General features: G+C 41.9%; 1 protein-coding gene across 1 annotated transcript in view; it reads right to left on the minus strand.

The window, feature by feature from the left end:
• Positions 1–23,855, minus strand: part of LOC132816872 (P2Y purinoceptor 8-like) — a 43,809-nt gene extending 19,954 nt beyond the window's left edge. Inside the window, exon 1 of the mRNA XM_060826863.1 lies at positions 23,794–23,855. The gene's annotated coding sequence lies outside the window, so the exon portion shown is untranslated. The remainder of the gene's footprint in view (positions 1–23,793) is intronic.
• Positions 23,856–24,773: the final 918 nt, after the last annotated feature.

Here is a 24,773-nt window from a genome sequence, read left to right on the forward strand (position 1 = left end):
ATCCAAGGAACAGGAAATTTGACGTTTCGGGCCAGAGCCCTCCATCAGGAATGAGGAGAGGGTGCCAGGCAGGCTAAGATAAAAGGTAGGGAGGAGGGACTTGGGGGAGGGGCGATGGAGATGTGATAGGTGGAAGGAGGTCAAGGTGAGGGTGATAGGCTGGAGTGGGGTGGGGGCGGAGACAGGATTGTCATGAAATACTCCCCACTTGCCTGGATGGGTATATCTCCAACAACACTCAGAAAGTTGACACCATCCAGGACAAAGCAGCCTGCATGATTGGTGCCATATCAACAAGCATCCACTCCCTCCACTGACATTCAGAGGAAACAGTATTTACTGTCTACAGGATGTATTGCAGACATTCACTAAAATCCCTTAGACAGCACCTTCCAAATGCATGACCACTTCCATCTAGGAGAACAAGGGCAGCAGATATATGGGAACATCACCAACTGCACGTTCCCGTTCAACCCACTAATCATCCTGACTTGGAAATATATCGCTGTTCCTTCACTGTCGTTGGGTCAAAATCCTGCAATTCCTTCCCATCAGCATTTTTGACTTTTCACTGTTCTACAGCACATGAATTGCAAAGGTTCAAGAAGGCAGCTCACCAACACCTACTCAAGGGCAACTAACGATAGACAAAAGTGCTGGTCCAGCCAGTGAAATCCACGTGCCAAAAATGAATGAACAAAAACTCCCTACTTGTCTTGTAACAAACATGTTCAGACATGTTATGACATACCTTTGGAATAAAAAAAGCAGCTTCTTCATTCTTTTATATAAAAAAAATAACCACCAAATCACCTATTTAAGCACTCAAACAAATAAGTCACAGATACTACCCACCAGGGGCAATGCAATAATAACAAAAGTCAAGAAATAGTGGGGAAAGGGGGAGGGACTAGATTAATATGGAGTTGGAAGCAGCAGATATGCACTTCAACCTCTGCAGTGACCACCATTGTCTCAATGTCTCGAGCATGCTGGAGGACATAGTGTGCCAACTCTTCAAGAACACCTGGGTGTAAACATGAGGAGCTCAACAAAAAGGGAGGGAAGTAAATCAAAACATTGCCAGAGAGGAAAATAATGCAATCTAGATTCCACCACCTCCCCACCAACAGCCCACCCCCCACAATGTTCCCCTCTCTTCAGGAATCTAACTCTTGACATTTCCTAATCAACCTGGTCAGAGATGGAGCAGGTGGGACTTGAACCCTAGCTCAGAGCTATGGACACTACCTCACAAAAGCCCATACATGATCACAGCTTTTTTCCATATCTTTTTTTCCACCATGAAACCACCCATGTCTCTAATTAAAGTAAAGCATTGTAATGGGTGGAGGAACTCAGCTCTTTTCTTTCTTATATCCAGAATTGTTATCACATAGAACTGAACGGCTTTTTCTCACCACCAAACCTTTTTCTCCTTCCGTATCTAGAAGTGTTCTTAGACACAACTGAATATTTTTTATTTTTCTATCACCCAACCACCTGAGGATTTCCTTCTATTAAACATCATTAGTAAAATCAACGGTGTTTTCTAATTGACTAACCTACATGCAGAGCTCATGAAGGACAATGCAGAACATCGAATGCGAAAGAGAGGGAGCGAGAGAAGAGGAAAAATCAAAATGGAGTTGGAAGGGGTGATAAAGCACTCCGGCCCCTCCGGTGCCACCCTTTCTGTAAGAGCATTGAATCTCTCCATGAGTGGACACCGTTTGCTCCCTTCTCTGATAACGCCCAGGCACAATCGTAACCACAGAAGAAGGGCAGACAATCAGCAACCTGGACCTATTTACGGCCAATTTAGCCAGGAACCTAGATCTTATTTTTCTGAGATGATAGGAACCTAGGTCTTAAATACAAAGTGCAATGGCCCCATCACATGCTCTGAATCAAATCCGGAACTGCCCTGCTTTACCCTGACAGAGACCTGCATTTCTAACACTAACACATTGAGCCTGTTCTGACATTAATCAAGGCAAAGTTGAAAAGCATAAACTTTCTATCAAAAAGAAGACAAGCCTAACTTGTCAGTTCAGGCCCTCATTAGAATTTCATGGCCTGATTATCACTCAGCACTTTGTTGGGGCTCATTGCCTACATTGGGATCAACAGAAGTGGAGGATAACAAATTTCTACCTTATTTGTTTAAAGTTTGTATCTGGCCTCTGTATCATATCCTGTATAGATTTTTATCTGAAAGTAGATTCAGATATTTTCTACTTCTTCACTTAGTGTTGAAGCTTATCTAATGTGCAAACTATCTACTGAACTGGATTGCTGTAAGAATTTCAAACAATATGAGGAGGACCATTGTGACACTACTTTTCATATTGAGATTAACAAGGACAAAAGGGCTCACAATTCAAGACTCAGTTTAACTGTAGTCTAGTCATTTACTTAACTTCCAATATTTTTAATTGTAGAGTTTTTTTGTGGCTTATAATTTAAAAAGATAATTCTTCTTACCTTCAGAACTTGGAAAATAGCTTCAGAGAGACATTTCATAGCATCATTGCCCATTATTATTGAAACTTCCAACTCAGTGAGAGACCAGCTCAGGAATCCTCTAGTCAGTTTCCTCTATTTAACAATGAAACTGCTTAAACATTTAGCTCACACAAAAAAAACCTGGGTCTTTCCAAAATGGGAGTTAACAGTCATCCTCAGCAATTGGCATGGGTTTTTTTATATATGCTTCTAGCCTGGGGGGTTATTTTGACACTTTCCATCTAACTAGAAATGCAAATTGATCATGTGGTTTGATCAGCCTGAAGCATTAACATTGAACTACAAACTTTCAGTATCCTCAATTCCCCCCTACCCTCCTAACCAACAAAATACTCCTGCCCTTGCTCCCTTTCACATTCTGATTCACAATTTATTACAGTTTTTTGCCGGTATTCCATCTATACTGTTCATTTCATCGGCCATTTACTTATTTTCCATTACCAATACCCATAATCACTTTCTGGAGGACCAAAACTCAACTTACTTACTCTTTTTCCCTTTTTAAATACTGCAGAAACTCCTACTATCCCTTTGTTTTTTTTTAGCTAGCTATCTCGCATGCACTAATTTTCCCTTTCTTATTAATCATTTAGTCTTTCATTGTTGTCCTTTATGTTCTGTTCAATCTTTTCACCTGTCACACATCTTTATCTTCCACAATTCAGCATGTCGTTCTCCAGCATCTTTTTCTCTCACTAGGATCTACCTCTTCTAAGTATTCTGAGAATTCTCCTAAAATGTCTGACATTTCACTTTAAGTAAAAAATGAGGTCTGCAGATGCTGGAGATCACAGCTGCAAATGTGTTGCTGGTCAAAGCACAGCAGGCCAGGCAGCATCTCAGGAATAGAGAATTCTTTCACTTTAACTACCTCTTCATATCATCATAATTATTCTTTTTGAGTTTAAAATGCTGGTGTTCAATCCATCTCCTCTCCCTCAATTGGAATATAAAATGCAATGTTATGATCACTGTTTCCAACGGGAGCCATTACTATAAGATTGCTGATTAATTTGGTCACATTGCACACTTCCAGGTCGCATATAAACAGCTCTCTAGTTGGTTCTACAACATTTTTTTAAAAACTGCCCCAAATCCCCCCATGAACTCCTGATCCAGAGTACCATTGCCAGTGGATTCACCCAATCTGTATGTAGATCAAAATCAAGTTAAGTTCATCATCAGAATACTCGCTGTTTTATATTGGCTCTCAGTTCCCCTTATTTTAAATTTAAAATTCTTATCCGTTTGTTCAATTCTCTCCGGGTCCCTGATCTTCCTTCATTCTGTAGTCTGCAGTAGTGCTAAAAAAAAACCCTCTTGGTCTCTTATTGAATCAAATGTATCTGCTCCCCCTTTTGCCCACTTTTAGCCACTTAGGTGTCATTATGGTTGAGAAATTTTCTTCCTAAGTTCCTCCATCTCTTCTAGGTGGGTCAAAGCAACCTTAAATCCTGGCTCTCTTCCAGACACCCCTCTTGATTTCCCCTGTTTGACTGGGAAGCCATTACCCTTACAACTCTGTGAGATGGCTCACGATAATTTACATCGGTCACTACCCATACTTTACTTAGTCACCACCCACGTGTTCACTCAATTTCTTTGGGCCAAGTACAGAAAAGTCTCTGTTATAAAATTCTCACCTTTTTTTTGAGTTCATACTCACACTTCTGCTCCAATATCCCGCCCTCTTGATGCAATTTAGCATGTGTGCTTACCACTTCCCTGTTCTCTGCTGCTTTAAGGAACCCTCTGAAACCTATCTCTTTGAATAAACTTTCAGCTACCCATCCCAAATTCTTCTTAGGCAACATAACATTTTGACGATTGTCCAATAACGAGTCTTGGAATATGTTAAAGGTGCATTAAAAATGCAAGAAATTGCTGTATAAAAACTTTCTTTAATTCTCTGCAGGAGTTCCTCAGGGTAGTGCCCTAAGCCCAACCATCCTCAGCTGCTTCATCAATGACCTTCCTTCCATCATAAGGTCAGGACTGCAACTGTTCACTGATGATTACATAATGTTCAGCACCATTTGTGACTCCTCAGATACTGAAACAGTCCATGTTAAAATGCAACAATATCTGGACAATATCCAGATGTGGGCTGACAAGTGGCAAGTAATATTGGTGCCACACAAATGCTAAGTATCGACTATCTCCAATACGAGATAGTCATTGGCATTCAATGGTGTTACCATCACTGAATGCCTCACAGTCGACATCCATGGGGTTACTATTAACAAGAAACTCTCCTGGACACACCACATAACAGTGCGGCTACAAGAGCAGGTCAGAGGCTAGGAATACTGCGACAAGTAACTCCCTTCCTGACTCCCCAAAGTCTGACTACCATCTACAAGACACAAGTCTGAACTGTGATGGATTTCTGTCCAATTGCCTGCAGCTCCAATAACACTCAAAAGGCGTGGTACCATCTAGGACAAAGCAGCCCGTTTGATTAGCACCACATCACAAGCATCCACTCCCTCTATCACCAGCACTCAGTTGTAGCAGTGTGAACAATGAGTCAGTACTGCACTGCAGGAATTCATCAAAAGATACCGAGACAGCATCTTCCACAACCACATCCATCCAGAAGGATATGGGCAACAGATACATGGGAACTCTACCACCTGCAAAGCTCCCCTCTAAGACACTCACCATCCTGACTTGGAAATATATCATCATTCCATCACAGTTGCTAAGTCAAAATCCTGGAATTCTCTCCAGATTGGCATTGTGGGTCAAATGCAGCAGTCCAAGAAGGCAGCTCACCATCACCTTCTGAAGGGCAACTAAAGATGGGCAATAGATGCTGACACAGCCAGTGACACTCATGACACATGACTGAATTGTAAAAAATAAAATTCTGTCTCTGTTCTTCTGGCAACTTTGGTTTCATACGTCGGTAGAACACCAAGGGCCAAAGGGCCTGCACTGAGCTGTAATGTTTGATGTTCTATGTTCTATATGCCATCTATACTGAAAGTCCCACATTTTAATGTTAATCAGAATTAACTAAGGTTTGGCTTGGGGATATTCTTAGAAGAAAAAAACACACAAATTAAGATGCAGCTGAAAGTCAATAATTTCAGCTGGTTGAAAACAGAAGCAATACCTCAAGAACTTGTTACAAAATCATATGAAACAATTGCACAAGATCATGAAGGCAATGAAGGTATTGTGAAATAAAATTAAAGGATTGACTGTTGAAGCAAGCACTCTTGATATACATTTTGACAAAGTCAATCAATTCGCTCTAAAGTGAGCGTGGCTTGCCATTACCAAGTTGGGGTTTTATTAATGGGTTTGATTATTTTCTGCTGCAACTGTACAAAATGCTAGTGCAGCCTCACTTGGAGTATTGTGTACAGTTCTGGTCACCCCATTACAGGAAGGATGTGGAAGCATTGGAAACAATGCAGAGGAGATTTACCAGGAGGTTGTCTGGTCTGGAGGGAGGGTCTTTGAGGAAAGGCCAAAAGACTTGGGCCTGTTCTCATTGGAAAGAAGAAGGCTAAGAGGGGATTTGATAAAGACATACAAGATGATCAAAGGATCAGTTAGAATAGACGGGGAAATTTGGTTTCCTCGGATGATGATGTTAGCTTGTACTTGAGGGCATAGCTACAAATTGAGGGGTGATAGATTTAAGACAGATGTCAGAGGCAGGTTCTTTACTCAGAGAGTGGTAAGGGCGTGGAATGCCCTGCCTGCCAATGTAGTTAACTCAGCCACATTGGGAGATTTAAACAATCCTTGGATAAGCACATGAATAATGATGGAATAGTGTAGGGGGATGAGTTTAAATTAGTTCACGGGTTGGTGCAACATTGAGCGCTGCATTGTTCTATGTTCTATAGATCAAGTCCAGTAGCAATTGATTTCAGTCTCCCTGGGGCTTTATCAGGGTAGAATGGCAACATTTTCTGCAGAATCCATGCAACTCTGTTAGATGTGTCCCCTTTTGAGATGTAGAATAGACAGATAATTTGTCATCACCCAGTCTTTTAGAATTTAACGGGGCACTTCAGCTGAGGCAAACAAAGCCCAGAGCACATGAATTGTGCCACCCTCATCAGAGCAGGTGTGGTCTTTCCCAGGCCCGCTCTGACCCCAGGAAACTGAGGATTGGGGTCTATTATACACAAGGACTGACTGCAATAATCAGAATATTCTGCAAGCCCTAAGATAGCAGTGAACTAAGGGCCTTGGCTTTAAATGGTTTCCAGTCTCTCATCAGTCCAGCTACTTGCTGGAGTGGAATGTCATTACAATGATTTTTTTTTGAGAATTAAGAAGCAAAGTTTGCTAAGGGCGAAGCAATTGAAAGACACCAAAGCTGGAATTGCCTCATTAAATCTGTAATTGCACATTTTCATGAGTCTCCTTTTATAGATAAAAAAAATTACAAAGAGCAGACTGGTGTTGTAAGAAATCTTTGCATTTTCCTTTTGTACATTATTCAAAAACAGGAATCACTGGAAAAACTCAGCAGGTCTGGCAGCATCTTTGGAAAGAAAGTGAAGTTAATCTTTTGAGTCCAATGACCCTTACACGTTTTTTTTTAGATTAGATTAGATTAGACTTACAGTGTGGAAACAGGCCCTTCGGCCCAACAAGTCCACACCGACCCGCCGAAGCGCAACCCACCCATACCCCTACATTTACCCCTTACCTAACACTACAGGCAATTTAGCATGGCCAATTCACCTGACCCGCACATCTTTGGACTGTGGAAGGAAACCGGAGCACCCGGAGGAAACCCACGCAGACACGGGGAGAACGTGCAAACTCCACACAGTCAGTCGCCTGAGTCGGGAATTGAACCCGGGTCTACAGGCGCTGTGAGGCAGCAGTGCTAACCACTGTGCCACCGTGCCACCCATCACGTTATTACTTAGAAAGTGACTGAGATGTTATGCAACACTATGAGCTTATGATCAAGTTTCGGAGATAGGTTGAAGAAATGAAGAGTGAAGATATTTTTGATTTTAACTCCCTCAGAACCTTAATTGGAATTAAAAGTGGATCCAAAACATTTGCAAGAGTCGATATTTATTGATTGATTTAGTTGATGTCAGCTACTGTCACTGATATTAAAGGGAGTCACGGGGCTGAGTTGAGTATGGTTGCTGTTACAAAAGAGAAAGTGCTAGAAAAGTTAAAAAGTCTTAAAATTGATAAATCTCCGGGCTCAGATGGGATACACCCTAAAGTTCTGAGAGAGGTGGCTGAGGAAATAGCGGAGGCATTGGTTGAGATCTTTCAAGAGTAACTGGAGTCAGGAAAAGTCCCGGATGATTGGAAGATGGCTGTTGTAACCCCCTTGTTCAAGAAAGGATCAAGACAAAAGATGGAAAATTATAGGCCAATTAGCTTAACCTCGGTTGTTGGTAAAATTCTAGAATCCATCATTAAGGATGAGGTTTCTAAATCCTTGGAAGAGCAGAATCTGATTAGAACAAGTCAGCATGGATTTAGTAAGGGGAGGTCATGCCTGACAAACCTGTTGGAATTCTTTGAAGAGGTGACAAGTAGGTTAGACCAGGGAAACCCAGTGGATGTGGTCTATTTAGACTTTCAAAAGGCCTTTGACAAGGTGCCACATGGGAGGCTGCTGAGCAAGGTGAGGGCCCATGGTGTTCGAGGTGAGCTGCTGGGATGGATTGAGGATTGCTGTCTAACAGAAGGCAGAGAGTTGGGATAAAAGGTTCTTTTTCAGAATGGCAGCCGGTGACGAGCGGTGTCCCGCAGGGTTCAGTGTTGGGGCCACAGCTATTCGCATTATATATTAATGATTTGGATGAGGGGACTGGGGGCATTCTAGTGAAGTTTGCCGATGATACGAAGTTAGGTGGACAGGCAGGTAGTACTGAGGAAGTGGGGAGGCTACAGAAGGATCTAGACAGGTTGGGAGAGTGGTCCAGGAAATGGCTGATGGAATTTAACGTGAGCAAATGCGAGGTCTTGCACTTTGGCAAAAAGAATAAAAGCATAGACTACTTTCTAAATGGTGAGAAAATTAGTAAAGCCAAAGTACAAAGGGATCTGGGAGTGCTAGTTGAGGATTCTCTAAAGGTAAACATGCAGATTGAGTCCGTGATTAAGAAAGTGAATGCAATGTTGTCTCTTATCTCAAAAGGGTTAGAATATAAAAGCAGAGATGTGCTACTGAGACTTTATAAAGTTCTGGTTAGGCCCCATTTGGAGTACTGTGTCCAGTTTTGGTCCCCACACCTCAGGAAGGACATACTTGCACTGGAACGTGTCCAGCGGAGATTCACACGGATGATCCCTGGAATGGCAGGTCTAACATATGAGGAATGGCTGAGGATCCTGGGATTATATTCATTGGAGTTTAGAAGATTAAGGGGAGACTTAATAGAGACGTACAAGATAATACATGGCTTGGAAAGGGTGGACGCTAGGAAATCGTTTCCAGTAGGCGAGGAAACTAGGACCCGTGGACACAGCCTTAGAATTAGAGGGGGTCAATTCAGAACAGAAACATTTCTTCAGCCAGAGAGTGGTGGGCCTGTGGAATTCATTGCCACAGGGTGCAGTGGAGGCCGGGACGGTAAATGTCTTCAAGGCCGAGATTGATAGATTTTTGTTGTCTCGGGGAATTAAGGGCTACGGGGAGAACGCTGGTAAGTGGAGTTGAAATGCCGATCAGCCATGATTGAATGGTGGAGTGGACTTGATGGGCCGAATGGCCTTACTTCCACTCCTATGTCTGATGGTCTTATGGTCTTATATTATGTAAATCCTTTAAACTTCAAGTCCTTCATAAGCTTCAGAAAATTTAAAAGAAGCTTCTTTTAACCAAAGAGCAGGAAGAAATCATCACCACAGAGTATGGTTGAAGTAAATAATAGGGATGAATAAACGAGAGTGCCTACCAATTCAGGAGGGCAAAAGGAATAGAGGATTATGATGGTAGATTTAGACGAGGAACGATGCAAGAGAGCTGGAAAGGAGCGTAAACATCAGCATGGACTAGTGGGCCAAGTGGCCTATTTATCTGCTGTAATAACCTAATCTAGGTTCTTTGTTCAACACATTAAAGAAGGCATGGAAATTGGAGAGGAAGGCACTTGATACAATCTCTTCAAATGTTCTGTTGATAATATTAACATCAAGTATTTGGAAACTTGCTTGGTGAGAACAACAGTTAAATATAAAGGGTGAGACATAATGTTGGACTGGTAGATCAGTGACTTTGAAAATTGGATACTTCCTGAAATAGGTGCTTGGTTTACCTGGTGGTGAGGGTGTGAATCAGACCTTATTTGCAAAGGGAGTACTACTTGTTGCGCTCATCAGTGTCTGAATGCTCATAACACTCAAAGCAAAATTGATGAACTCAAAGCACAAATAGAAATGAATTAGTATGATCTAGCATCTGGTTTGGAGACATGGTATGGTTGCGACTGGAGTTTTGAAGAGTACAGAAAGTATGTGAAGTAGAAACGGTGCAACGGTGAAACAGTGGTTGCATTAGTTAGTAATGATATCAGTACAATTGATCTGAACAGGCTGAGGTTAACATGATAATTTCACCTTCTCAGTCTCACCCTGTACCTGAGGTATGGTATGCCTTAGGTTAAGCTTACCACGAGTTGTCTCTCTCTCTCTCTTTCTCTAATTAGAAATTAGCCCCATGGTCCTCTGGGACTATGGCAAATTTACCTTTTTTTGTCATAATAGAGAGGAATAACCTAGCATAAGAAAACTAAGATTTGAAGGTAGTTTGTGCAGAAATGAAAAACGATAAAAGCAAAAAATCACTTGTGGGAGTGGAGTAAGTGCCTCTAACAGTGACCACACAACAGGGTGGAGTAAAAAGGAAAATGTCATGAGAAGTTGTCAGACAGGCAGGTTGATAATCAGAGATTTTAATCTGAGATTTACATCAATTGAATAAATTAGAAATGCAAAAGTAGCCTAAGTGATGTGTTCATGGAGTGTTTCATGAGATAGTTTCTTAGAACAGAATTTTCAGGAGCTGACCAGAGAGCAGGTATTACTAGATATGGTATTTTGATGAGAAAGGATTAATTAATAATCTCATTGTGAAGACACCTCTAGGTAATAGAGTCTATAGTATGATTAAATTTAATATTCAGTTTGAGGGACAGAGGAGTGGGGACTGAGACTACTTTATAAAATTTAAATAAGGGCATAACAGTCTGAAAGCAAAGATGATTCAAGTGAATTGTCAAATTAGGTTAATGGTTAGGTCAATAGCAATGCTATGGCAACCATTGAAGGGATATTTCAGAATACAAAGAATAGATACATTCCAACAAGTAAGAAATGTTGAAGATTGTAAAATAATTTAAAAACACATGGCAAGTGGCATGTTAGAAGATTGGAGAGAATATAAGGAAAAGCAAAGAATGGCCAAAAATTTAATAAGGCGGATATAATTAGAGAGATGTTTGATAAAGTGCCACATCTAAAATTGTTGCACAAAATAAACATTCATGGTGTAGGAGGGATCATATTAGCAAGGACATAAGAGTGGTAGGCAAACAGGAAGCAGAGAGTAGGGATAAATCAGTTGGAAAGTTGTAACCAGAGGTGTGTCGAAAGGATCAGCGCTGGGTCCTCAACTGTTTAAAATTTATATAAGCAACTTGGATGAAATGACAGAAGGTATGGTTGCCAAGTTTGCTGATGACATGCAGATAGGCAAGAAAGTAAGTTGTGAAAACATAAAGAGGTTCCAAACAAAAAGGTATAGATCAATTAAGTGAATGGATAAAGCGCTGGAAAATGGGATACATTGTGGAAAAAAGTAAAATTGTCCATTTTGGCAGGAAGAATTAAAAAAACATACAATTTAAATGGCGAGGGATTTCCAGAGAGGTTCTGGGTGTTCTCAAATGTGGATCAATTGCAGACACAGCAAGTCATTAGGAATCCAAAGTTATCATTTGGTGTGAGAGGAATTAAATATAAAAGTTGGGATGTTATGCTTCAGTTACACAGGGTATTGATAAGGCCACATCGAGAGTACTGAGCACTGTATTGGTCTCCTTATTAAAAGAGGGATGTAAATTAATTCAACGTGGTACAGGTTTACCAGACTAACATCTGGAATTAGTGAGTTGTCTTATATGCCAGGTTACAGTAGAATCTCTACAGGCCATTCTCCCACACCCAAACCCATCCCACTATACTATAACCTTATATTACCGATGGCTTATTCACCTCGCCTGCACATTGCAGGCAATTTTTAGCATGGCCAATCCATCTAACCTATTGTATCTTTTGCTCCCGATGCGGTCTCCTCTACATTGGGGAGACAGGACGCCTCCTAGCAGAGCGCTTTAGGGAACATTTCTGGGACACCCGCACTAATCAACCACACCGCCCTGTGGCTCAACATTTCAACTCCCCCTCCCACTCAGCTGAGGATACGGAGATCCTGGGCCTCCTTCACCGCTGCTCCCTCACCCCCAGATGCTTGGAGGAAGAACACCTCATCTTCCGCCTTGGAACACTTCAACCCCAGGGCATCAATGTGGACTTCAACAGTTTCCTCATTTCCCCTTCCCCCACATCACCCCACTTCCAAATTTCCAGCTCAGCACTGTCCCCATGACCTGTCCTACCTGCCTATCTTCTTTTCCACCTATCCACTCCACCATCCCCCCCTCCCCCCCCCCGACCTATCACCTTCATCCCCTCCCCCACTCACTTATTATACTCTATGCTACTTTCTCCCCATCCCCATCCTCCTCTCATTTATCTCTCCACACTTCAGGCACTCTGCCTGTATTCCTGATGATGTCGATTTTACTGCTCCTCGGATGCTGCCTGAACTGCTGTGCTTTTCCAGCACCATTAGTTTCCAGCATCTGCAGTCATTGTTTTTACCTAATCCATCTAACCTATACATCTTTAAACTGTGGGAGGAAACACATACAAACATGAGAAGAACATGCAAACATCACACAGACAGTTGTCCAAGGCTAAAATTGAACCCAGATCCCTGGTACTGTGAGGCAGCAGTGCTAACCACTGAGCCACAGTACCATCTAGGCTGGACAGGCTAAGCTTATATCTCCTATTCTTTCGAAGATTAGGGGAGGACTTGATTTAAACTTATAAAATTCTGTCGGGTCATGACAGAATAGGTGTGGTGAGAAAATTTGTTCTTATTGGAGAATCTTGAATTAGGGGTCACTGTTTGCTAACCAGGTGCCATCCATTTAAAACAAAAATTATTATTTTTTTCAAAGGTTTTTAAATCTGAAAATTTGGAGGGAGCTTGAATATTTTTAAGGCAGAGGTAGATTCTTGTTAAACAAAGGGATGAAGGATTATTAGGGATAGATAGGAATGTGGATTTGAGGTTCAGTCAGATGAGCCATTTCATTGAGATGCTGAATGACCTTTCCCTGCCCCTGATTTGCATATTCAGATTTCACAATCTAATTTATTTTGATATGTTGCACTGTGGCCTACAGTATACTTCTGCTTCCTGCTCAGCTTATTCAAGAGTACAGATGCCAATCAGTCCTTGAGAAACAGGAACTGATTGGTCTAATTTCCAGACCTACACCTATACAGAATAGCTTGTATTTGTGTAGCACTTTTCCCAATTTCAAGACACTTTATAATCAGTTAAGCACCTTGGAAAAGAAGTCACTCATCTGATTTGGCCATCATTGAATGTAATTGAAGATATGCAGTTTGATCTCGATAACTTAGAACAAATAATCAGAAACCACTCTAATGCACCATTTGATTGCTACTCCCTCTGTATTTTTGCTGGACTGTGTACATTAGAAGCCATGATGTGGACTATAACCTGGTATTGTGTGATTTTTAGCTACATTAGAAGCTATCACATTTAAATTGCTTCTGTGCAATTTTGACATTATAAAGCCAAATCAAGAAAAGATTAAGGGCAAAATTATATGTGCAGAGAGAGGGCTGAAAGATCAAATGATGGAATAAATGCTGACATGAATTTCAAATTTGCCCTCCATGCTCCTTAGCAATTTGTTTGATGCTCTTACAATTATCATAGAGATCTAAACAAATGCTACAAAAGGAAGCTTTAATCCATCAGAATAAAGTGATATTTTGTGGGGAAACAGTTCCTAGATAAGGCAGCGTGCCCCTCAATGAAACGATGACCAGGAGAAAGAATTTGGTTAACAAGTTGCTTCACACAGAGGGTGGTGTGCATTTGGAATGCATTGCCAGCAGAGGTGGTAGAGGCAGGCACGGTAGATTCATTTAAAATGCGTCTGGACAAATGCATGAGTAGGTGGGGAGCAGAGGGATACAGATGTTTAGGAATTGACAGACAGGTTTAGACATTACATTTGGATTAGCTCAGGCTTGGAGGGCTGAAGGGCCTGTTCCTGGGCTGTAAATTTTCTTTGTTCTTTGTTCTTTATTGCTGTATGAAATCCCTGAGTTCAGACATAAATTGGGTGAATCAAGCCGCAAATTCAGATTGATGGGAGGGATACCTAAGTTCCGCTTTCAATCAGCAGAAGATGCAGATATACTGCATCTTGCAGGATGTTGCCTGGTATGGTAGGAAGATCGTATGAGGAAAGGCTGAGGCACTTGGGGCTGTTTTCATTGGAGAAAAGAAGGTTTAGGGGTGACTTGATAGAGGTGTACAAGATGATTAGGGGTTTAGATAGGGTTGACCATGAGAACCTTTTTCCACGTATGGAGTCAGATATTACGAGGGGGCATAGCTTTAAATTAAGGGGTGGTAGGTATAGGACTGATGTTAGGGGTAGATTCTTTACTCAGCGAGTTGTGAGTTCATGGAATGCCCTGCCAGTGACAGTGGTGGACTCTCCCTCTTTATGGGCATTTAAACGGGCATTGGATAGGCATATGGAGGAAAGTGGGCTAGTGTAGGTTAGGTGGGCTTGGATTGGCGCAACATCGAGGGCCGAAGGGCCTGTACTGCGCTGTATTTTTCTATGTTCTACTGCAAGGTTTAAACTGATACAAAGATTATACTCTGAGGCTTTGGTGCACATTTGCTGCAAGCCTTCTCACTAAACCAACCAAACTTGGAATAATACCTGGATTGTGCAGTTTTCTTGTTATATTTGTCTTTGAAGAATCCAGATTTGTAGGCAAAATATCCAGTAACAGGGCAACTTGTGGATGGATTAACCTAGAGGGATAAATGTAACAGATTCATGGGATTACCACCCTCTGCTGCAAGTCACACACCATCGTGACTTAGAAATATGTCACTGTTCCTGGATCAAAATGCTGGACCTCCTTTCCCTGCATCACTTCAGGTGTATCTATTTCTCCTAGGAGGACAAGGTTTGCAGCAATTCAATAAGCCAGCTCATCACCAAAGGTTGCTGTCTTTAACTACCCATTGGCAATTAGGGCTGGTCAATAAATGAGTCAAAAAGTGTGGTGCTGGAAAAGCACAGCCAGTCAGGCAGTGTCCGAGGAGCAGGAGAGTCAATGTTTTGAGCATCAGGAATGACTCTTCTCCTCATCATATTGATGATAAAGGGCTTATGCTTGAAACTTCGATTGTCCTGCTCCTCGGATGCTGCCTGACTGCTGTGCATTTCCAGTGCCACACTTTTTGACTCTGATCTCCAGCACTTGCAGTCCTCATTATCTCGTAGGTGGTCAATAAATGCTGCTCTGGCCAACGATGCCCAGTTATCCAGGAACTGTTTCCTCACAAAAAGTTGTTTTATTCAGATGGATTAAAACTTCCTTTCTAGCGTTTATTGAGATCCTTATGATAATCGTATGAGCATCAAATCACTAGAAAAAAGATAAAGGTTAATAATCATAATGTGGAAGATTCAAACTACAAGAATATCCATGACCTAGTGACCTTTTCATCAGTCTACTTTATGCAATTGTCTATCATTGTCGCGATCAGTTTGAGAGGTTGATTACTTTATCTCAGAGCAGGCAGATGGATATAAAGGAGAAATCCAGAAGGAAAGCACTGCCGAAGGTAACTTGGAGAAGATGTATGCAACACGGAGCATGGGTCCTAAAGAGAATTACCATTTTGAACTACACCGTTTTGAGTCCAGTGGGTCTTCTTTGGTCAGAAGAAGAGCTGGTGGAATTGAAATGCTAATCAGACACATACAAGATGGCAGTCTCTTCCCAGGAGGTGATGTAATTAATCCAGACAAATGAAAGGTGATACTTTTTGGAAGATCTCATGCAACAGAGAAGTATATGATAAATGGCAAAACCCTCAGTAGCATCAACATACAGAGGGATCTGGATGCACACATCCACAGTTCCCTGAAAGTGGCAACACAAGTGGATAGGTGGCCAAGAGGCACATAGCATGCTTGACCTTCATTGGGCATAGAGTATAAAAATTGGCAAGTCATGTTGCAGCTGTTTTGAACTTTAATTGAGCCACGTTTAGAATATTGTGTGTAGTTCTAGTCTCAACACAACCAGAAGGCTGTGGAGATTTTGGAGAAGGTATAGAAACAGTTTACCAGGATGTTGCCTGGTTTAGAGGGGATTTGCAGTCAGGAGAAATTTGACAAACTTGTATTGTTTTCAATTGAATATCAAGGGATGAGGGACACCTTGAGAGAAGTTTACAAAATTCTGAGAGGCATGGATAAAATGGATAATCAGAGTCTTTTTCTCCAAGTAGAAATGTTGATTACCAGGGGTCTAACATTTATGGTAAAAGGATTATGTTTAAAGAAGACATGAGAGGCAGGTTTTTTACACAGAGGGTGTTAAGTGCCTGGAATGTGCTGCTACAGGAGGTGGACACAATAGCAATGTTTTAGAGACATCTTGACAAATATATGAAATGTTGAGGAAGAGAGGAATACAGACCACAAAAGGCTTTGAGCTTACTAGAGGCAGAATATGTTACTGTGTAGTCTTACTGTCACATCCAGGCTGTTAATGAACATGGTTTTGAAGTTACCTGGAGGTTTGGCTTGAACTTGTATGGAGATACAAAGAAGCCTTACAAGAAAACCTCTTTTGCAGCTGAATACCTAAGCTTTAGTGTGTGAAATTCAAACTTGTTGAATACATTGCTGCTGGTCCAAATTACGACGTCGTCCAAGAATTCAGTGTGGCGTTGAGAATGTCAATGGTTCAACTGTTTTCAGTGGATGCCCATATGAGCACAAAGTGCCAGCAGTAAGACACAGTAATCACTCCCCAGGGTGGCAACTAGCAGAGGTAACACTCCAGCTATGAAATTTATATGCCCAGTCTCTGATATAAATATTCCAAACATTCTCACGACACCAACAAAAAAGACCACATTTACCGGGATATTCAAAAAAGGCCGACAACTTTTAATTACAAATGACTTCAATACTAGAAAGGCTTCACTCTGTTTATTAATTATGTGGCCATGTGGATTCATGTTGATAACACAAACCACATTGTGGTGAAGGGACAGTCCAAAGCATGAAAAGTTCTTCCCCAAGAGTTTCATGTGTGTAATTGAGCAGAAGGTAATGTCAAGTATAAAATGCATTCCTGGTTCATGTGATGACAACATTGTCTCAGGCCAACATTTATTGCCCATCCCTTAGTGCACTTCACCTGAGTCCCATGCTGGGCAATTTCAGAGTGCAGTTAAGAGTCAACCATATTGCTCTGGGTCACATTAGGTAAGTTAAGGATAGAAGATTCATTCCCTAAAGGACATTTGTGGACCCGATTAGCTTTTACAACAATTAACAATAGATCAGCATTTTATTCCAAATTTTCATTGAATTCAAATTTTATCATCTGTCATGATGGGATCCAAATCCCACACTTCCTGGGGTTCTGGATTCTGATTTATTGACATTTCCACAACACCAACATCTCCCCACAATTGATAATAGGCTGGTTTTCAATTTCAGTTTGATTAGATTGAAATTCAATCAGCTGGCATAATAGATTTGAGCCTGTTGCTCCAGAGAGGTATCCTAGGCCTACTAGAGTACGCAGCCCTGGGGCACTTACTACCACACCGCCATCTACTGCACAACTGAGGGCATCACAGACAGGTACAAGTTCATTTGCTCACTCTGTGGAGTGACAACAGTGAAAAAAAATCCATGGAAGTTTATTTGGGTTAATAACATCAGCAAAACTGAGGAGGTGGTGGCCAAGTGGAATTATCTAGACTACCAATCCAGAAATTCAGCTCCTGTTCTGGACACCCATGGCAAATGGTGGAATTTGAATTCTGTCAAGAGCCTGGAATTAAGGGTCTAATGGTGATCATGAAATGATTGTCAATTGTCAGAAAAATCCACCTAATTCACTAATGTCCTTTAGGGAGGAAAACTGACATCCTTACCTGGTCTGGCCTAGATGAAACTCCAGACCCACAGCAATGTGATTGACTCTTAACTGCCCTCTGGGCAATTAGGGATGGGCAATAAATGCTGCCTAGCCAGGAACAACTTCATCCCATGAATGAATAAAGAAAAACTTTTAAAAATGGAAAGGCTGAGTAAGATGCTTCCAAGTTATTGGACGAAAGAGTTCGCATGAAGAGTGATATGTGGTCCTTACCCAGTAAAGTAGGCCTCGGTTGCGGACTGGTCTTGAGAAGGTTTTTTAGATTACTTACAAAGTGGAAACAGGCCCTTCGGCCCAACAAGTCCACACCGACCCGCCGAAGTGCAACCCACCCAGACCCATTCCCCTAATTTACCCCTTCACCTAACACTATGGACAATTTAGCGTGACCAATCTACCTAACCTGCACATTTTTGGATTGTGGGAGGAAACCGGAGCACCCGGAGGAAATCCACGCAGTTGCCTGAAGCAGGAATTGAACCCAGGTCTCTGGCACTGTAAGGCAACAGTGCTAACCACTGTGCCACTGTGCTGCCCAAAAGGTGAGCATGGAAAGGCTGTTTGCTCTAATGGCTGACTCCAAAACTGGAGGGCACTGTTTAAAATGACAAAGATAGTGGGAAATATTTCCTCACTGACAGTTATGAGACTATGCCTCAGAAGGCAGTGGAGTCATGGTTATTGAATATGTTTTAAGACAAAGTTGATAGATTCTTGTTAGACAGTAGAATCCGAGGTTATCGCAGATGGATGGTAATGTGGAATTCAGAGGACAAACAAATCAGCTATGATTGTGTTGAATGTTGTAACAGATTTGATGGGCAGAATCACCTACTTCTGCTCATAATTCATATGGCAAACAGTGAGTGAGAAATCAGGGATCAGGAGCTTGGAGAAGAATTGGAGCAAGCAGTTATGGGAGGAATAGGTTCTGAGAGAGGATCTACGCAAGAAAGATCACATAGCTCTTCAGAGAATGAGAAATGGCTATTATGTTTAGTGTAGACAAGCAGGAGACTTGAAGAACCCAGGAAGCCAACCAGCATCAGGAGGGTGGAGCAGGAGACTGGGGTCAGAGTGAGTACAGCACATATAAGGAAGGGGGGTTTAAGCAAGTTAGGGTTTACTCCACGACTTGTTATTTGGGAGAGCAAGCTTCCGTGAGCCAGGAGGTGGGTCTTTGAGAAATCACCATCTCTAAACCTCGTTATGTTAGCCGCTTCACTCAAAGGAATCTGGAGATGAGTCAGGTGATTACTTACTGAGTGAGAAAAGGAGATACATTGCACCACTGGGATCATAAGAGAGATAAGGAAACTGATAAATCAAACTTTTCAAAACCCAATGAAGGAATAACAAATGAGCTGAATGACAGGAAGGAAGTATGATAAAAAGATGTCAAATCAGGTGTGTAAAAGAAATAAGAGAAGGGAAAAGAGATTAGATTGGGAGAAGTGACAAAAAAGGAAGAAACCAGGTATTCTGACTTCCTTTGGGTATGATTTACAGGTAAAGAATCTCTCTCTCTCTGAGTGCCAGCTAACTAGCAGCTAGACGAAGGGAAATAGGATAGCAAAAGGCTTGTCTCTCATCCTGAATGGTCGAAATCAATCAGAATAGAAAGGAATCAGAACTACAACATCTTAAAAAAGCTGTAGAATGAAGTGTTCAACTACCAACATCTATGCTAACAAGGACCTTTCCTGCACACAACCACCTGATGAAGGAGCGACGCTCTGAAAGCAAGTGCTTCCAATGAAACCTGTTGGACTATAACTTGGTGTTGTGTGATTTTTAACTTTACTGCAAAGGATGCAATGTTCAGCTGTTTGCTCTTGTGAACTATTCAGAAACTGATCTGTATAATTCATTGTTCACAAATGTTTATACTTTTGGATTTAATTTTTATTTCTAATCTGCTTATATGTTTGTTGTATTAGTGTTTAGTAATTAACAAACTTAAGAAAGCTTGATTAAATTGGCTCTGTTTAAAATGTAAGTTAATTTAGGTGTGGAAAAAAGGTACCCACAAAGGAAGGGATTGATTTCTAAGTCAGCCCTTGTTGCCATCTTCCAAGGCTGGGGGCGCATAATAAAGGGGACCAGGTAAATCACTCCTCACTGAGAGCTTTATATGTTGGAGGAAAGCAACCAATACTTCAGCATTAGCCAGCCCTGAACCACTGTGGCAGAGCAGGATAGTGGAGTAGAACTTCTGTGCTTTGCTCAAGGTGGTTCTTCCTCTTCAAACACATCAAAATGGACAAAGATGGTAAAAGGTAGGCAGACGATCAAAATTGAAACTCCTGGCTTTGTACCGTTGAGGCAGCCAGTTTAATGCCTTTCCTTTGCCTGCCTGTCCCCAGTTCAACCAACATATTCTGACATTAGACAGCTGTCTCCACCAGATCAAGAGGTCAAAACTCACAGCACAGTCTCACTCGATCACTGGATCCTACCTGGCACTTATGCACATTTCCTGGAAGAAAGATGGCAGTCTGATTTCCCCCAACACCAGCGTTGGGCTCATAAATCTGGAGCAGGAGAGACCATTCAGTGTCAGGGACTACCTGTCTATGAGCATGAAGGAGGGGAGAAAAGGTTCAGTCTTCACCTGTGCCATGCGTAATCCCACCTTCAACTCTCAAACCAGACAAACTGTGAAGAACGTGTAGGTAAGGTCCTCATACATTGGCAAGGTATATAAGGGCCAAGTGCTGGAAAATAGGATTCAAATAGCTACATGCTTGATTCTGACTGGCACAGACTTGACGGACTGAAGGGCCTTTATCTGTGTGGTAGCCCTCAATGACCGTGGGACCTTAATAAAAAATGATGGAAAGATGCAAATGATAATGCAACCACAACCTCTCCCTCCACTTAATGCAATGAGAGTCTCTATTATTCTCCCAGCAGGCTCTGGTGCCTCATTTCTTTTTAATGGTATTGTTTTAAAAATAGTATGTGTTGACTGGAATAAAAAGATTTCACCTTCTTTTCACTCCCATGGCCTGACATCCATCAAAATCTGGACAGACACCTTTTGCTACAATAATCAACAGGATATGAGACCACGGTTACACATATCTGGCCTTGCCACCCACTGCTTTGCTCTGTGGGACGAATTTTCATCCAGATCCCTACAGCAAGTAGGCCTGGCAGCAATCAGCAGCAAAGGTGGTCACACAGGGTTGTACCTTGTGATTGTCAGAGACATTATGGGGAGCCAGGAACATCTGCTGCTGTGGCCTGAAACAAACTAAACCCAAACAGGCGCAGAACTACCTGAGCTCGCCCACGCACGAGGACCGCAACATTGACACATTCCCCACCACCTCAGCCAAAACAAAGGATAGTGGCAATTGCAAACTGCTACCTCATTGATGCAAGAAGCAAAACCTCAGAACACCAGCTGGTGGTACAGTCAAGTGCTGGCAGAATTGGCTATTACCTGGGGTCCACCTCAGCTCCTCAGGGCTAGGATAGAGAGATGGCAATCCCAGCTGATTTTGCTGGTACCTGGTGATCTCTCTCACCCAACCACCCGCAGCCCCCTCCCATCCCACCCACAGCCCCACATGTGAATGGAAGTAGAAATGAGAAACCCTGGAGAATTGATCAGTGTCCCATGGGGAGGTACTGCGGATGGGGGAAAGTTAGCATTTCCACACAGAGGAAGCTTTTGAACAAATGGCAGGCACTAGGAATCAAAGTGAAGGAACAAAGCGAGAAACCAGAAACAAAACAGAGCAAAAGTCATTTTTATTGAAGTGGGGACAGAAGATTTCATCTAAAATTATTAAACTAAAGGTGGCTCCAGGAAACTGTAGAGCACTGAGTCGAATGATGACATGCCATTTCTTTAGCTTGCATTGAGCTACACCGGAACATTGCCACAGGATAAGGACAGAGAGATCAGTAGGGGAGCATGGTGGAGATTTCTAATGACTGGAACCTGGATACATGCTTACACTACTGTATTCACTATTTACACAATGGTCCTTTCTATGTTCGTGAGAACGCATGCAAGATTGGTTGACTGCTTTGTAGAACACTTTTCATAGTGCTGCTAGCTATTTTCTTTTGATAACTAATTTAGGTAATGCGAGAGATTAATATGTGCACTAGGCCCCACAACCAACAATTGGAATAATGACCAGGCTTTCTGGTTTTCTTTAGTGATATTGGTTGAGGATTTAAATTGGTCTATAAACAGCGGAGACCTCCTGCACTAATTTTACAATTATGTCATGGGATTCTTTGTGTCCATCTGAGAGGGAAATCAGAATATTAAAGCAAAAGATGGCATCTCCGACGGATGGCATACTCTTGGTGTCACACTGGAGAATCAGTATGGAATATGAACTCTAGTCACTGGAGCGGACATTTATCTTATCATATTCTGACTCATTTATCTCCTTCAATGGCATCTTCCGACCTGTAATCTCTCCCACCTTAAAGGACAAGGATAGAAGATGCATTCAAACACCACTGCTTGCAAATTCCCTTGGAGCCACTCACCATCCTGACTTGGAATTATATCACTGTTAATTCACTTTCACAGGGTCAGAATCCTGAAAGCGTGCCGCCCCCCCCCCGCCCCCAACCCATACCCCAACAACACTATATGTCATTGAATTCGCAAGGATTGCAGTAATTCGAGAAGACACCTCATCGTTGTCTTCTCAAGGGCAACCAGGAATGGGGAATAGATGCTGGGCCCAGCCAGGTATGCCCACATCCTTTGTGCTCACCGCCCTTGGCAAGCTTTCAGACGCACGAAACCAGAGAAGACGCACATGTTAAGTCAAAATGTGAGACTTGTTACAATCTATGCACAACCGCTATCTCGCCATGAAATTGTGGCTGCGGATTGCATCGTGGTGACTTCCTTTTCTTTCAGCTGTGGGCAGGGTAAGCACGCAAGCTTCTGTCAGAACAGGATTTTACTAGTGAAAGACAAAGGAAAGTCAGGGTGTGACAGCCCGTCAGAGTGCGCTGCAAAGGCTACTGACCAAAAACCTGCTCTTGAAAGCACCAACGCATCGCATCAGGAGCAGAGGAGATCTTAGTATCAAAACTAGGCACATTCAATTAGCACCCTGCTCACAGCTCAGACACTAATACATGACATAAATTAAAACTCTATTAAACAGAAATTAATATCTTGAGACAAAAAAAATATTATTACCAGCTTGGTGTTTTACAGCTAAAGTAATGTTAAACTGTTTTCACTTATCCACCAATAGGGACTGTCCTACACTAGAGCTTTTCACGTGGTTACTATGCAATAAATGTTTATACAACTCACGCACCAAGAAATATAAGATAAAAGCAGGTTGTGATTAAAAGCAGTGAGCCAAGTCTGCTACATATAGTAAAAGCCTTTTGCCCATGTGCGTGCAATGTGCAACATATTTGACTAGATTCCATCCTTTCCCCGATACGGTACATTATCAAGTGCAGATCTAAACAGGAACTCCTGCTGTTATTTCAATCAAGAATTCCAATAACAGAAAATAAAGTAAAAGCAATCACACAAAGCAGAAATATAGCTCAAAGAGGTACATATGAGATGGTCTGCTTTTCTACCGCCCAGGTCAGAAGTCACACAACACGAGGTTATCGTCCAACAGGTTTATTTGAAATCATATTTGAAGGAGTTTCACCTGATGAAGGAGCAGTGGTCTGAAAGCTTATGATTTAAAATAAACCTGTTGGACTATAACCTGGTGTCGTGTGACCTCTGACTTTGTTGACCCCAGTCCAACACCAGCATGTCCATATCTTTTTGACCCGCTCAGACGTAAATGATAAAAATGTGACAGAAAGAGGAATTTGAAGGACAGAAATTCCATTTTTTTTACATGAGTTTTTACATCACAAGATAAGATTAGAGAATAAAATGCTTGGAAAACTCACCTAGCAAGTTTGAGATTGACCAGTACACGATAGAACTGCAGCATCTCTGCATTGTTGCGTGATCCTTTTGAGAATTATATGATGTACCTGTAAGGAAATGACGCTTCAGAAGGAAGTACTTGGTTTCGTTGCCAGCTTGTTTCAGAAGTTGAGCGCTAAAGAAAACTCATACACACACAGACACACTCACACACGTACCCACAACCCACACACTCTCTCAGACACACACACATTCATACACACAGACACACTCACACATAAACACACAGACACATGCACACACTCTTACGCAGACATGCACTCTTACGCAGACACGCACACAGACACACCCACACACATACCCACAACCACACACGCTCTCACACACACACACAAACACATATGTATACATGCACACATACAGGCACACATACACATACGTACTCATGAACACACACATGCACACAGACACTCATGCAAACAAATGCACACGTAATATAAACTCACACAAAGGCAAGCACACACACGCATGCACTGACACGTGTACAAATAGAACATAGAACATAGAAAAATACAGCACACAATAGGCCCTTCAGCTCACGATGTTGTGCCGAGGATTATTCCTAAGCTAAAATAAAATAACCTAACCTACAGACCCCTCAATTCACTGCTGTCCATGTGCATGTCCAGCAATTGCTTAAATGTCCCTAATGACTCTGCTTTCACACACATAATGCACAAGGACACATGCACACAAACACACATACATGCACACTCAGAAGCCCACATGTACACATGCACACATCGACACACGAACATATACATGCACAAGCACAGACACACACAAATATACACAGACACACATGAAAACAAACTTACATGTGTATACATGCACACACAAACACACACATCAAATTAGAATTGTCAATCAGAGCTCCACTTCTATAATTTATTCTTAATCTCTTTTGCAACAGCTTGCTTTCTAAAACAATAGTCACTGG

The sequence above is a fragment of the Hemiscyllium ocellatum genome, chromosome 6 (genome assembly GCF_020745735.1).
Source record: "Hemiscyllium ocellatum isolate sHemOce1 chromosome 6, sHemOce1.pat.X.cur, whole genome shotgun sequence".
Classification (NCBI taxonomy): Eukaryota; Metazoa; Chordata; class Chondrichthyes; order Orectolobiformes; family Hemiscylliidae; genus Hemiscyllium; species Hemiscyllium ocellatum.